The sequence below is a fragment of the Sturnira hondurensis genome, unplaced genomic scaffold (assembly GCF_014824575.4).
Source record: "Sturnira hondurensis isolate 20B ecotype Veracruz unplaced genomic scaffold, ASM1482457v3 Scaffold0014384, whole genome shotgun sequence".
Taxonomy (NCBI): Eukaryota; Metazoa; Chordata; class Mammalia; order Chiroptera; family Phyllostomidae; genus Sturnira; species Sturnira hondurensis.
The window spans coordinates 19,395,640-19,409,208 of NW_028087015.1; the positions used below are offsets into that span (position 1 = coordinate 19,395,640).

General features: G+C 40.1%; 1 pseudogene; it reads left to right on the forward strand.

Annotated features, from left to right (window-relative positions):
- The first annotated feature begins 938 nt into the window (after positions 1-938).
- The window catches only part of LOC118998845 (ATP synthase membrane subunit DAPIT, mitochondrial-like), a 28,909-nt pseudogene continuing 16,278 nt past the window's right edge, over positions 939-13,569 (forward strand).

Below are 13,569 nucleotides of genomic sequence, written 5' to 3' on the forward strand. Positions count from 1 at the left end.
AAAGTACCACACATACATAAAACACTAATTTTCACCAGTGGGTCCCCATGCTCTGTGTGCATATGCATAGACGATTTATTATTATCGTCACTATATATAACTCCAGTCGTCTGAGCTCGGAAGAACAGCTGTTTCCCACCAACAATGTGCCTCTGAGGAGTCCCTAAGCAAGTCTCTGAGCAAAGCAAAGCAATCAAGGCTGATTAAAAGGATAGCATTAAACAGCAGTGAAGGCGAGGGGAAGGGGGAATAGGAAGGAGAGACCATTATCCCCAAATCAAACTTGTATCATCCATAGGTGTCACCAAACCCTGTAATCACACCGATAGTTGTTTACAGTCATGATTACTTATTCTAATGAGGAAATTAAAAAGTTCTTTGTTATGCCACATATATAGTTGTGCAGGTATAAATCATGTCACGTTCTCAGTACACAGACTATGAGGTTCATTCTCACATAATCTGTACAAAGTACAAACACAGCAGGCACTAAGAATTCAAATTATTGATGTCCTCTCTAAAATCCATTGCCTTGGGAGGTTATGGACTTATTCCAAGGATGTGCTTCAGAACTTTTGAGCTTTTCTTTGGGGGAGTGTACCAGCCTTTCCATAGCTTATTGCTCTCTCATACATACACAAATCTGCATGCACACCCATGCAAATATATACACGTATACACGAGAGCCAGCTTATTATAACATCATCCTTCTAGTTTGGGGGGGGTATTTTTTTTTACTAAATACATGTATTTACATATATCAATTTATAAATATCTATATTATAGATCATATATTATATATACATTATCCAAGTTTCCCACCATCGCTCAATAGTAGCTCACCTCATTTTATGCAAGAATAATCTCTCCTGATATTTAGCTGATATGACCACAGGGATTAAAGACAATTTGTCTGCTTCCCACACAGCTAGCTAGGCATGGTCATATGGCCAGATTCTGCCCAGTGTTTTATTACTGGAGATAATGCAGACAACTTCCAGGTGAGTGCCTTAAAGGCAAATGGTACACTCCACCTTCTCTCCTCCTCCTTCATTACTGGATACTGAGCCATCTTGGAACAGCCAATGGTATTACAGGGACAGCAGTTTGACAAATAGAAAGAGCCTGGGCCCCTAGAGACTGGAGAATGGAACCACAGTCAAGTTTCCTAAGAGAGAAAATTCAACCATTTTGTCTTAGATGTTGCTACTTTGGATCCAAGTCATTTAAGGGCAAATGGAACTCCTAACTAACAGAGTCATTTAAAAAAAATTAAATCTATCCTCACAGTGAAACAACCTGCCACTATGATCACAAACTTTCCAAAGGATCTACATAAAGCAATTCTCCAAGAGCAGCTGCAGAATGTGGCTCAACCACTGAACTGTACTGTCCGGCGGTCATCGTGTGCAAAGGTCCATGTCAGTGTGTGTTTAAAAAGAATTAGTTGCACTACTTTTTAATTATGGGAGGGTTATTATATAATTACACCTCTGAGCAAATGAAAGTCAGCAGCGTAATGCATGTCTGATCATACCTGCTTTAGAATACCTATCATCGCCTCATAAGCTAGGTAGCAGTTCAACTCATCTTCACTTGATTGGTGAGAAACGAATTTCAGAACTTTCCTCACAATCACATGAAGTCTCTTAAATGTTTCATTAGAATGTATCAAACCTGTATACACTGCTAAACCTACTAGAAGGTAAGTGATCTTTATCTTCTCATAAGTGAATTTGATCATTTATAGTATCTTCTTCTGGCTTGCTGTTTAATCTGTCGAAAGTAGAATTCCAATTTCCAGGAAGAATTTACTATTTGGAAATCTGGGGAGCCCAGCTGCAGGGCTGATATTAAGGGAGTCATTAGTGGTCAGCCCTGGCCAGGAGTTGATAGCATCTGTTCCAGAATTAAATATTGATTGGTGTTCTTGCTGGGCAATGTTAGGTATTTTGAGTGCATCCTGTATCTGCCGTTGCCCATGGGGGCGTTGCTCCTGTCCTAGCCACTGGAGAAGCAGAGCAAATGACCACAAGCCCTCAGACAAATATCCCCCTCCTACATTAGGTAGCAAACGTGGGAGAGAAGCAGGCTGGGCAAGGTTATATCATCTATCAAACTAAGAGTGACTCAGGTAGGAATCAGCTCTCAAACAGGCGTTGATTAGGGAGGAATCGCCTGCCAACTCAGAAGAAGATTAGGGCTAACCTATAAGGAAGCAGTTTTCTGAGGTAGAAATAACCTAGGAGGAAAAAGTACACGTTCACACTGGAGAAAAAGAATTGGTGAATAAGAGGGAGAACAAATCAGAAGTCAGAACACAAAGATGGAATTGGGGAGTCGGCTGCAAACACTTCCAGGTCCAGGTTTTCAGGATTCCGTGGGGACCGGCAAAGGCCACTCAGCGCGTGTCTAGGCTCTCTCCTCCTCCTTTTTCGCCTTCATTAATTTTGAAGGACCTTCCTTTCCCCAGGCCTGCTCCATCATGAATTAACACCCCCTTGGAGTGGGGACCAAGGGACGCTATCACAGACAATAGTGGGAGTTTGGTGGTACTTTTATTTGTTTTGTTTTTATAATTTTGGAGGTTTTACTTATTCATTTTTGTTTGTTTATTTTGTGGCATCATGAGAACTGGGTGTAAGTTCCAGATATGTTTTTGTTGTTTTTACTTACTCTTAGTGTGGAAACTTTCAGAGATATACAAAAGTAGAGAACGCAGCATGACAGAGTTCCAGTTTCAGCGGTTTTGCTTCATCTGTAACCACCACCACCCACACTGTGCCTGGATAATTTTAAAGCAAATCTTAGGCAGTGATATAACTTCATACAGAAATATTTCAGTGTATCAGTGTAATAAAAAATAGAAAGTAAATTTTAGCTTACAATGACACTATTTCTTGTGGTCCTTGCAAAAAGCACCGTTTGGGTCCTACTCATCAAGAGGACAAATTATTAATGTACTTTTCTCCCTTGCTTACTCTTTTCTGCCTCCTGAATAAATTCCATCGTGATAAATTACTTAAATTTCCTCCTGTCGATCCTGGAAATTCTACCAGTTGCTCAAATGACATTAGGAAAGAATAATGCTACATCAGTACCTTTTAAAAATATATGGAGTTCTCTTTCATGCTCTGTTCTAAAAAGTGTGAATTCTTACACTGTATAAATCAGAGGTTCAAAATTTCACTTTAGGAGGGGTAGGTCAGCCCCCTGCCATTATCCAGACCCCTTCAGGGTGTGTAGATCCCGATATGAATCTCCAAGTTCATTCTCCGTCCATTAGTCCTTCCTGCGTATAGCTTTCAGGATCATGGGTCTCAAATGCCATGTCCTTCATGTCACTGCTTCCCCTCAAGGACCCATGTAACTCTCTGGTGCCTAATAGTGTTCTACCTGACTGCGTTTATGAAAGAATTTTCACCATTTGTGACTTCTATTCTTATAAGAGCTTCTTCTTTCCAAGCAGGACAAGCTCTTAAATTCATTAGTCACACAGCTTTCACTTCTTTTGCCTTTGAGAAATTTTACCATCATAATGCAATTTTCTCCTTTGGGTGCAATTTTTTTTCTGTTTCCATTTAAGTGCAACTTCTCCCTTTGGATGAGGTAACATAGCAAGACAAAAAATTACCTAAATCAAGTTTTTAAATAAGGAATATCTCAGGTCGATTGTTCTTTTAGGTCATGAACCAAAACATGGGTACTGTCACACTGAAAGCATTAATCTGAGTGGAATTCAGATTTTTAGATTGGATTGCAGCAAAGAGTAATACCTATATTATTTGTTAAACTGTTATAGCAAGTTTTTGCCTTATAGAATTGTAATTTGTAAGATATGATTTGACATGTAAATTTCCATTATACCATACAGTGACAATTTATGGAATAATGGAGTGCTGTGGGGAATGGGTCTTAGACTCCTCATTCATTCATTCAGCAAATTCTTACTGAGTACCTGTTATATTCTAAACATTAAGGTCTCATTGGGGTCTTATTAAGGTCCTAAGGAGATATCAGTAAATTAACTAGACTAAGTTTTTATATTCACGTAATTAAAATTCTAAGGAAAATCCTGAACACAAACAAGTAAGGAAATAAATGTATAATGTAATCTCAGGAACAAATAAGTGTCATGAATCAAAATAATCCAAGATTAAAAGAAAGAAAGTAGTACAGAAATAGCCATTTTAGCTAAGGTGATTAAATGACATTGGAGAAGAGACCTACGAAAACTCTTAGGAACAAGCTCTTTAAAGACCTTTTTAGGAGAGTGTTTCAGTGGTAGGGAGGAAGAGGTACCGATCCCTGGGTGTCTGCAGAGATCAGCATGAGAGCTAGTGCAGATGGACAGGAATAATCAGAGGAGAAAAATGGTCGGCGATGAGATCACTGAGACGGGCAGGAGCCCCGATCATGTAGGCGTCTACAGCTATATTGAGGTATCAGGTTTTTGTTCTATGTGTAACAGAAAGCCACAGGTCAGGGTGGAAATATACTGACTTATACTTTAAAGGTACACTTTGTGGGAGTTAGGGAGATAGAGCAGGAAGACAATGGTGACTTGGCCTAGGGTGGAAGAAGAAAGGGAAAGTAGTAAGAATTGGGGTTGGATTCATATATGTGTCAAAAATAGGTCATCCTGATGGGTAAGCAATGGTGTATGAAGGAAAATAAGGAATTGGGTGTCCAATTGCAGATTTTTGACATGAATAACTGGAGGAGGAATGGTTTGGAGAAAGTAGAATCAATTTTGAGTTAGAAATGTTAAGTTTGAGATATCTTTCAGACCTCAAGGAGAAGATGTTGGTGCAGCAGTTGGCTATAAAAGTCCAGAGTCCAAGAGAGAGTTCAGAGAGAGAGGCAAACTGCCGAGACATCCTCATGTAGAGGTATTTAAAGCTATGAGATCTGATGAGATCAGTTTGAGAGAAGAATTTTGAGAACTGAGCTGTGGGACCCTGCAACACTAAGTAAGAGAAGGGGAGAGATAATGGATTCCCCAAGAAAATGAAAGAAACCTGTGAGGTAAGTGGAGAACAAGAAGAGCACTAAGTCACGCAAGGCAAATAACGTACTTCAGGAAGGATAGAGTGGTTGTGTGAACATTCAGATAAAATGAGTATCAAGAATTGTACATTGAATCTGGCAAGATGGAAGTTATTAGTGAGTTTAACATTAGAATTTTTGGTGGGCGGGGTAAAGGAATAAGCCTAAGTAGTGGGGATTAAAAAGAAAATTTGAGGCACAGAATTAGATACAGGAAATACAAACAACTCTTAAAGGAATTTTATTTAAAGGATGAACAGAGAAGTGGGGCAGTCCCTGGAGATTCTAAGATCAAAGAAGTGTTTTTTTTAACTTGCAATACATTGTAGCCTTTGTGTATATGGATGGGGTGGACCCAGTGAAGAGGCACCAATTGACCGCGTAGGAACGGGAACCCGTAGCTACGGGGGTAACGTCCTCGAGTCACTGAGTTAGAATAGGGTCCAAGCACAGGAAGAGAGGTTGACCTGAGAGGGGAAAAGGTCCCTTCGATCATGTGAACAGGACAATAGGCAGAACAGAAGGGTTTCGATACTGTTCAGTTGATAGATTTGATGGAGCAAAATGAGGTTCTTCTCCACTGATAACTTCTATTTTCTAAGTGAAATAAGGCATGAGATAATCCAAGAAGAGAGGGGAAAGAGAATTCATTGGTTAAGAAAACGTAGTATATGTCAAGGCAGGTCCCACTGGAGATTTCGTGGTCATGTGTTTTCTCCAGCAGCAGTCAGTTGTGAAGAATAAGTGTCGTTTCTCACATATCTGCTTGGTATAGTGTGCTGAACACTGTCTACCTGGCCCAAATTCATGCGCATCAGAACCTCAGAAGGTAACCTTACTTGGGAAAAGGGTATTTGCAGATGGCATTAGCTAAATCAGGAGATAAAATCATCCTAGATTTTGGATGAGTTCCACATCCCAAGATCGGTATCCTTTACCAGATGAGAGGACTCAGAGACACAGAAGGTGATGTGAAGACGGTGGCAGAGATTGGAGTAATATCTCTACCACCCAAACACACCGAGGACTGCGGGCAGACACCAGGGGCTGGGCTAGGGGCATGGACAGTTTCTCCCTCAGATACTCCAGAAGAAAGCAGTGCTGCCAACCTCTTGATTTTGGAATTCTGATCTCCTGAACTGTGGAAGAACAAATTTCTATTGTTTTAACAATCTGGTTTGTGCTAAGTTGTCACAGTATCTGAAGGACACTAATATGCTTAGAGAAAGGGACCAGGGCTTCAGAATTATATTCTATCTGAGAGTCATGGCATGCCAGACATATCGTCAGCTGCTAATAAATATATTTGGAATTAACCCAACCTCTTCTAAAGTCTACAAGTACAAAATTTCTCATACTCTTAAGCTGTCCACATAAAAAAATTCAGAGCTATTTAAAGTCATTTTGTCACTCAAATACATGTTATGTGAGTGACATAAAAGTTGAGCAACAATGTTCAGTCACCTGGACACATGAAAATAAATCCCTCAATTTACCCTATTCCTCCCCATTAACGTTTGCCGAGCTAGGAAGCGTGCATGTGTTTTTCTAAGTGGCTCTTGCACTGAAGAGCCATTACCCTGAGAAAAGCAAGTTCAGGAATTTCATTAAGGTTCTAAAAAATGTGAACTTCTATCCACCCAAGCATTTTTACAGAGTCTATTTGTGCTTCAGAATAGGAGAAGAACACAGCCACAGTCATGGTACTAAGCTTGGTGCTGACAGCTATTTTCTACCAAATGACCTCCTGAAACTTCCTTCTTGGATTAGGAAAGGGCAGCAGTTGTAGGTTGACAGTTGCACTATGTTGTCTTGAATTCAAGTGGCATTTTTTTACCAAAACTTTTTCACTAATAGGATTTTAATGTTATGGACAAATTATTCAGATTTTTTTTAATTGGCTGCCTAACCAGGTTCTCTCCCCACTGCAGTAAGGCATAAGAGGTAATAGAAGGTGCTCTGGTAGGTGGTGAGGGAGACCTGGAGAACATCAGCCATTGCTTAACCCAAAAGGGCTTTGGGGAAAACAAGGCCGACCTGTTTAAAGGGCACGAGAGGAAGAATGTTTCAGCCCTGAAGTGGAGGCAGAAGTTGGGATGGAGGAAAAGCCACTATTCTTCCCCCAGCCTCATCCAAGCATGAGTGTGGACATGTTCTCTGCATCTGAGCATGTCTTTCCACTTTGAGGACAGGGGAAAAATTAAAAGAAGGGAAGGGTGATAGAATCAGAGAACAGTAGGAGTGGCAAATGGGAGGCTGGAGAGAGGAGATGAGATTTACTTTTGATTGAAGTAAAACAATATCATAGAAGCTGCCAAAAGAGAGCTCTGCAGAGTCTTATGTCCCCCTCCCTGTCTCCACCCCCACATGTTGGTGAACAGGCGACCTGAGGGGCTGGGGGAAGGTGGCCGGAGGCAATGCAGATGGGCCTGCGCTCACGGTGAACATTCTGCTTTGACCACCTTCCCCAGAATGCGCCCCATAAACCGGCTCTAATTGGAGCAGCAACATCCCTTTCTTCCTCTTTTTAGATTTAGGATGTTTGGGATAGAAAGAAAAATCCACAGGTGATGCTGATTAAATTGATTTTATAATATATTTATTTCTCTAACTTCTCTATGAGGCCTTTCTTTTGCAGTTTTCTCTACTAACATATTTATTAAGTAATATTTTTAGAAGTGTTAACGTTGGTATTTCACTAGATATTAGTACAGGAAAGAGGAACAACGGGAACTAGACACTGAGCTAATAACCTGGGGACCATATGCCCACTGGCTTCACCAGGAAGCTAGTTTTTCCCACCTCGGAGGATCAGAGCGCTGTGCCCTGCCAAGGGGATTAACACTCCTCCCTCCCCCTGTTCAGTACCAGATCCTGGGGCCGAGGGTACAGGGTGCAAGGGGAGGTGCCGGACCAGAGACCTGTCAGTTGAACGAGGGAGTGGACCCATCAAAGCCCGTGAAAGCTTGGGAAGTTCATTTGTCATTTTGAAAAGACACCTGGTCTGTCCCAAAACTGAGCTAATACAACCCCACAGGAACAAAGAGCCACCCCTCCCTCTTTCCCAGGTGACCTGTACTTGTCCCATTTACTTGCACATCCTCTTTACGTAACCAGGTGGCCTGAGCAGCCATGAGGCCCATGGCCCCGGCAACTCTACACGCAGAATCTGGGGGAGCCTAAAATACCGCAGCACAGCAATGGACTGCCGCTGGAAACAAAGCCAAGCTACCTGCGTGCTGGACTGGGCTGTATTTGAAATGAAGCAAAAACGCTGGACACTGGTTTTTGCTTTGGTCTTGCTGAGGAGAAGGTTGGATTTTTCCCGTGGTGAGACAGGGGGAGATGGGACATTAGAAACCGAGGGGGCAGTTTCTATTTCCCCACAAATAACCATTCACCACACTTCCATCCCTTGTGCGTGGGTCCTTGGAATGCTTCCCTCATGATATCATAAAAAAGCCTAATTCCCACCTGCAACGGAATGAACAGCGCAGTTACACATTAACATGAGAAATAGCTCTGCAAAGTTGTAAGTCTGGGAAGATAGATGAAGTGCTTGTTTCAGTGATGATACTGTTGCTTAAAATATTTGGAGGGCTCCTTTCTTGATATTGCTCTTGGGCCCTGTGTCAAATCCTGTAGCAACTGCCCAGTGTGCCACAGAACTTTAACCCGTGAGTATCGATGAGCACTCTGGGTAAAGTCAGAAGTCACTCCAAAGAGCAATGGCATTTGAGGTGAGTGGTCAGATTAGGTGATATTTTTGTACAAAAAAAAAAAAAGTTTGTACAACATATGCCACCTAATGGAAAATTCGTGTTATTGGCATTAACTACTTTGGAGAACAGTTGATCGATTTCTGTCAAAGCTGAAGATACATGGATCTACTCCAGCAGAGCATTGCTACAGAACTCTCAGTTGCAAACACAGGGAGATATTTACAAGGAATGATGGGCACAGCACTGTTTATAGAGCTGGAAAGCTATATTTATACGATGTAATACTACAGTAGCCAAAACTACAGGCAAGGATGAATCTTAAAAACATAATTTTTAACACAAAAAAGCTTCAGATGGATATATATAAAATAAACTAAAATATATATAAAATTTTTAAAATCTGCAAAGCAACGATAAATTGTTTATGAATACATACATATTTTTAAAAGTACAAAACAACCATGGGGAGGATAAACAGCAAATTTAGAGAGTACTTAACTAGACAGGGAGGAACGATTATGGGATTGAGAAGGCATGCATGATCTACCATAGGCATCAGCTTTTATTTCTTAGGGCGAAAAAGGAAAAGGAAATTTGAGTAAATACAGGGGGAGGGGAAAAACCCTATAATTACAAGTTGGTTGCTGATTGTTTAACATATTTCATTTTGGGGGAAAACAAACACAATCAGTGGGACACTTCAGTTTTTTTAGTCAAAACAATCAGAGACTTTCGTACTTCTAAGATATGTGATATTTTACCCATGCTAGAAAAAAATTCTAAAAAATCAAGGATACTGACAGCAACAAGATAAGTCAGTATTTTCCTCACTTCCTGTTAATTAAGCATGCAGTACTTTTTTCAGGTTTATCTATCTTAGATTTGATAGCACAGATTTGGCATATTTTTCCAAGTCTGCTTGCCTTAATGGGGCTGAACACGGCAGAGTGGTCATGCTTCCACAAGAAAAATGAATAAACATCTTTACAGTCTTTGGAAATGTTTAAATATTTGTGTGTGTACACATATACATATGATAGGTGTACATAAATATACATATATTTTATTTATCTCATTATTTTCTTCAAGAACCATTCTCAGATGACACATACTTTGGAGGAAATCCTCTTTCCTGGTAGAAGAGAGAAAGGTGAGAGTGTCCTACCAAAGAACTGTGCCTCTCTGTGATGCTGTACCATTTAGTTTTATATGGGGTGCACACTGGAATTAAACCCAAAAGTTAGGTATTGTCATACATTCTATGCATTGATCAGCAATCGTGGGGCCCCTTTTCCTGCCTAAGGACTCCCATGATCTCTAACAATCAACCCCATACATGAATTTTCATATTGGTAGTTCAAGGAAACCTGGGTAATCTGTATGCTTCCATGTTGCTCTTTAAAAGAAGATTAATTTTATCAAGTGGCCTATTTTCTTTTTTCCCTTTTTCTATCTTCCTTCCTTCCTCCTTTCCATCCTTCCTTTCTTCCTAATGAAAAGTAAAGTAAAAAGTCTACAGAATTTTAAAGTTCTATACTGGAAAACCTGATTAAAAATAAGGAAATATATTTTGACCCAGTTTAGGTCATAAAAGAGAAATCACCTATTCAAAAGCTATGAATTAAAAAAAACAAACATAAAATCTTACAAGGTAAATATGTTGACCTACAGAATTCCGTATGATTCATAAATATTCCAAAAGCACTGAATTTGATAAATCTGAGTTGAACAATACACTGCCTAATCAGACATTCTGTTGATTGGAAGAAATGTGCTTAGCCTTGTTTTGAGGGAGGTTAAAGCCTCTACGTTTGCACTGGGCCAATTACAGAAATCTGTTTGGGAGAAAACATGAATACTAAGCTATTTGCCCTAAACAATTGTATTAGATAGTAAGAAGCTCAGGAGTTACTTTTTCCTATCATCTGTTTTACTTCTACTGAAGCTTCTTTTCCCACTCCTCTCTTCAAAGTGAGGAAGAAGAATGCGCATCATTTTATCTGCACACAAATCCATAATCAAAGCATAAGAAACCCTTTTGTTTTTAAGCTTCAGAGTGATCAACTCTCTTTGGCAATTACACAGGTCACTACAATGGGAAATGCAAAAATCTAGGGACCCACTGAAGCTTAATTACTCTCCATATTTTCTCTGATCCATCCTTAGCAGCCTACATCTCTGTCTTAATTCATAGCTAATAGAGGTCACAGTCAGGGTTAATAGCCTGCAGCTCAAAATTCATTAAGTCATTCACTGATCATTAAAACATCCTGAAAGAGCTTTGTGTTGGAGTTCTAATAGCAGCAATATATGGAGACTTGCTATCCTCAGATACTAATGATGTTCTTTTATGAACAGCAAGGAAGTGTGTATATTCCACGTCCATTGTTAATCCTGATTACCAGTTTCATTCTCTTACAATGAATTCAAAAAGAAAATTTTAAGAAAACTTCCAGAAAAATGAGATTTCATGCATTAGAACTTTCTGACCCAGACACACGTGTCACAGTTTTGGGAATCAGTAAGTTCTCTTGGTGCCACAGACCTCATAGGTAGCACAGAGAGTAAACTAAGCAGGGAGGAGGAGGGAGGCATGTCTCACCCACTGACTCAGCAATACTGAGCCTGGTGCAGTAAGATTGCCAGGTGTTCCAACCTCACAAGAAACCCCATGACAATGCAGGAGGAGGGGAGCCCTTGAGGTTCTGTATGTATCGTTTCCACTCTCTGGGAGAAAGCCTTTGAAACTGTGTGTTTATCCCAAGGTCTAGAAGGGGGAAGAGGAGTGTGTCCCCAGTGCCCAAAGAAAAAGCCCATAGAACAACTTTGGTTAATTGCCTGCCTGTGGTCACTATCTGTTTTATGAGGGGGTCCCTACAGAAAGAGCCCATAAATGACTTTGGGTAACTGCCCCAACTTTAATTAACTGCCTCCTGTCATGAAACTGTTTCACAACCAGATGACAAAATGTGGTCAGGAGCAAGACAAGAATTCTGGGAAACAGACCCCCCCACATTACTGTTTGGGTAAAGGGAAACTGGCATCACCTTTACCCACCAATCTACAAGCAACTCTCTCACCCTCATCCTGCAAACTTTTGCTGCCCTTGCGTTGCCCTTTACCTAAGCCTTTCTCCCTGACCTTGGCAAGGCCCATTTTCTTCCAGGAGAACATATCACTGATAAACCCCGCCTACTCACTAATAACCTGCTGATCTATAATTCTTTACTGCATCAGCAAGAAGAAGCAAGTTTTTCCTGCAACAGAGTCACATATGGGAACTGCCCTGGAGCTGGCCTGGAAGATTTTTCTAATCCTGGTGTTCTCCCTCTCTCAGTCTTCCCAGCAGACATTAATTGAGCACCTAGGATGGAAAGACCTCAGATTGGGGATAGGGTAGTGAACACGTTAGATATGCTCTTGTGGAATCGATATGCCAGCCCCCTGGGAAAAGGTCCCTGATCCATTACACTAAAGAATCTGAAGAATGGTCAAAGGAATCTCATGAGTCTGTGTGTATCATCCCGGGTGAGTTTCAAATGCATTACAAATGTTTTCTATGTATAGCTAAGTGCATTCTTCTGAAAGTATAAAACAATACTATAGATTGCCTCTTACGACATAAATAGGTTTATAAATATATTTAAAGTATTTCAGGATGCATAAATAATACTGCTTTTTTTTTCCAGGTTTGGTGAGGGGTTGGGAGATGAAGAACACAGTCAGGATGGTCAAAAGAATCTTATTTGTAGTCTCCCAATCTACTTATTACAGTACTCTGGGAAATAACCAAAATCAGTTGTGTTCCTGCCCAAAAAATAAATAAATAAACTGAATCTAATCATAAGGGAACACCAGGAAAATCTAAATTAAGGGATATTCTACAAAATAACTAGCCTATACTCTTCAGAAATGTCAAGGTCATAAAAGACAAAGGGGAGATGAGGAATTGACTAAAGAGACATGACATTGCTCAGGGCAATGCATGATTCTGCACTGAATTCTGAGTGAGAAACGAAATAGCTATGAATGACATTATTGGGACAACTGGAACATTTTGAATGGCCTATGACTTAAATAATAGTATTGTATCAATATTAAAGTTCCTGATCCTGATAGTGAGGTTTACCTCTTAATATATAACTAAGTTTGAATATAACAACTGGTGTATCTGGGTATAAGATATAAAGAAATTCTTTGTATTATATCTTGTAACTTCCCATTAAGTTTAAAATTATTTTAAAGACTTACTGCCCTGGCTGGTGTAGCTCAGTGGATTGTGCCAATCCTTTGAGTCTGCGAACCAAAGGATTGCGGTTCGATTCCCAGTCAAGGCACACGCCTGGGTTGCAGGCCAGTTCCCAGCATGGGGGTGCATGAGAGGCAACCGTACATTGATATTTCTCTCCCTCTCTCCTTCCCTTCCCCTCTAAAGATAAATAAATAAAAAATCTTTTTTAAAAAGTTCCCCTTTCTCCATACCCTTCTTTTAAAAAGAAAGACTTACTAATACATGTTCGTATCTTACCACCATAATTGTGTTTAGTATCTACACAGAAAAAAAAAAGATTAGGAGCAAACATACCAAAATGTGGAAAAGGTTAATTCTTGGTAGTGAGAGTATGTGATTGGATTTTTAGATATTTTATCTATTACTTTTTATGCTTTTCAAATATCTAAGAAGATAAAGAAAAATCTGGAGGATTTACAGGAGCCCCAGTAAGGTCCAGGCTGAGGGGAGATGCAGTAAGGATTTTGGAGTCAGAAGGATGTTAGGACTTCCTAGGACCTCCATCAA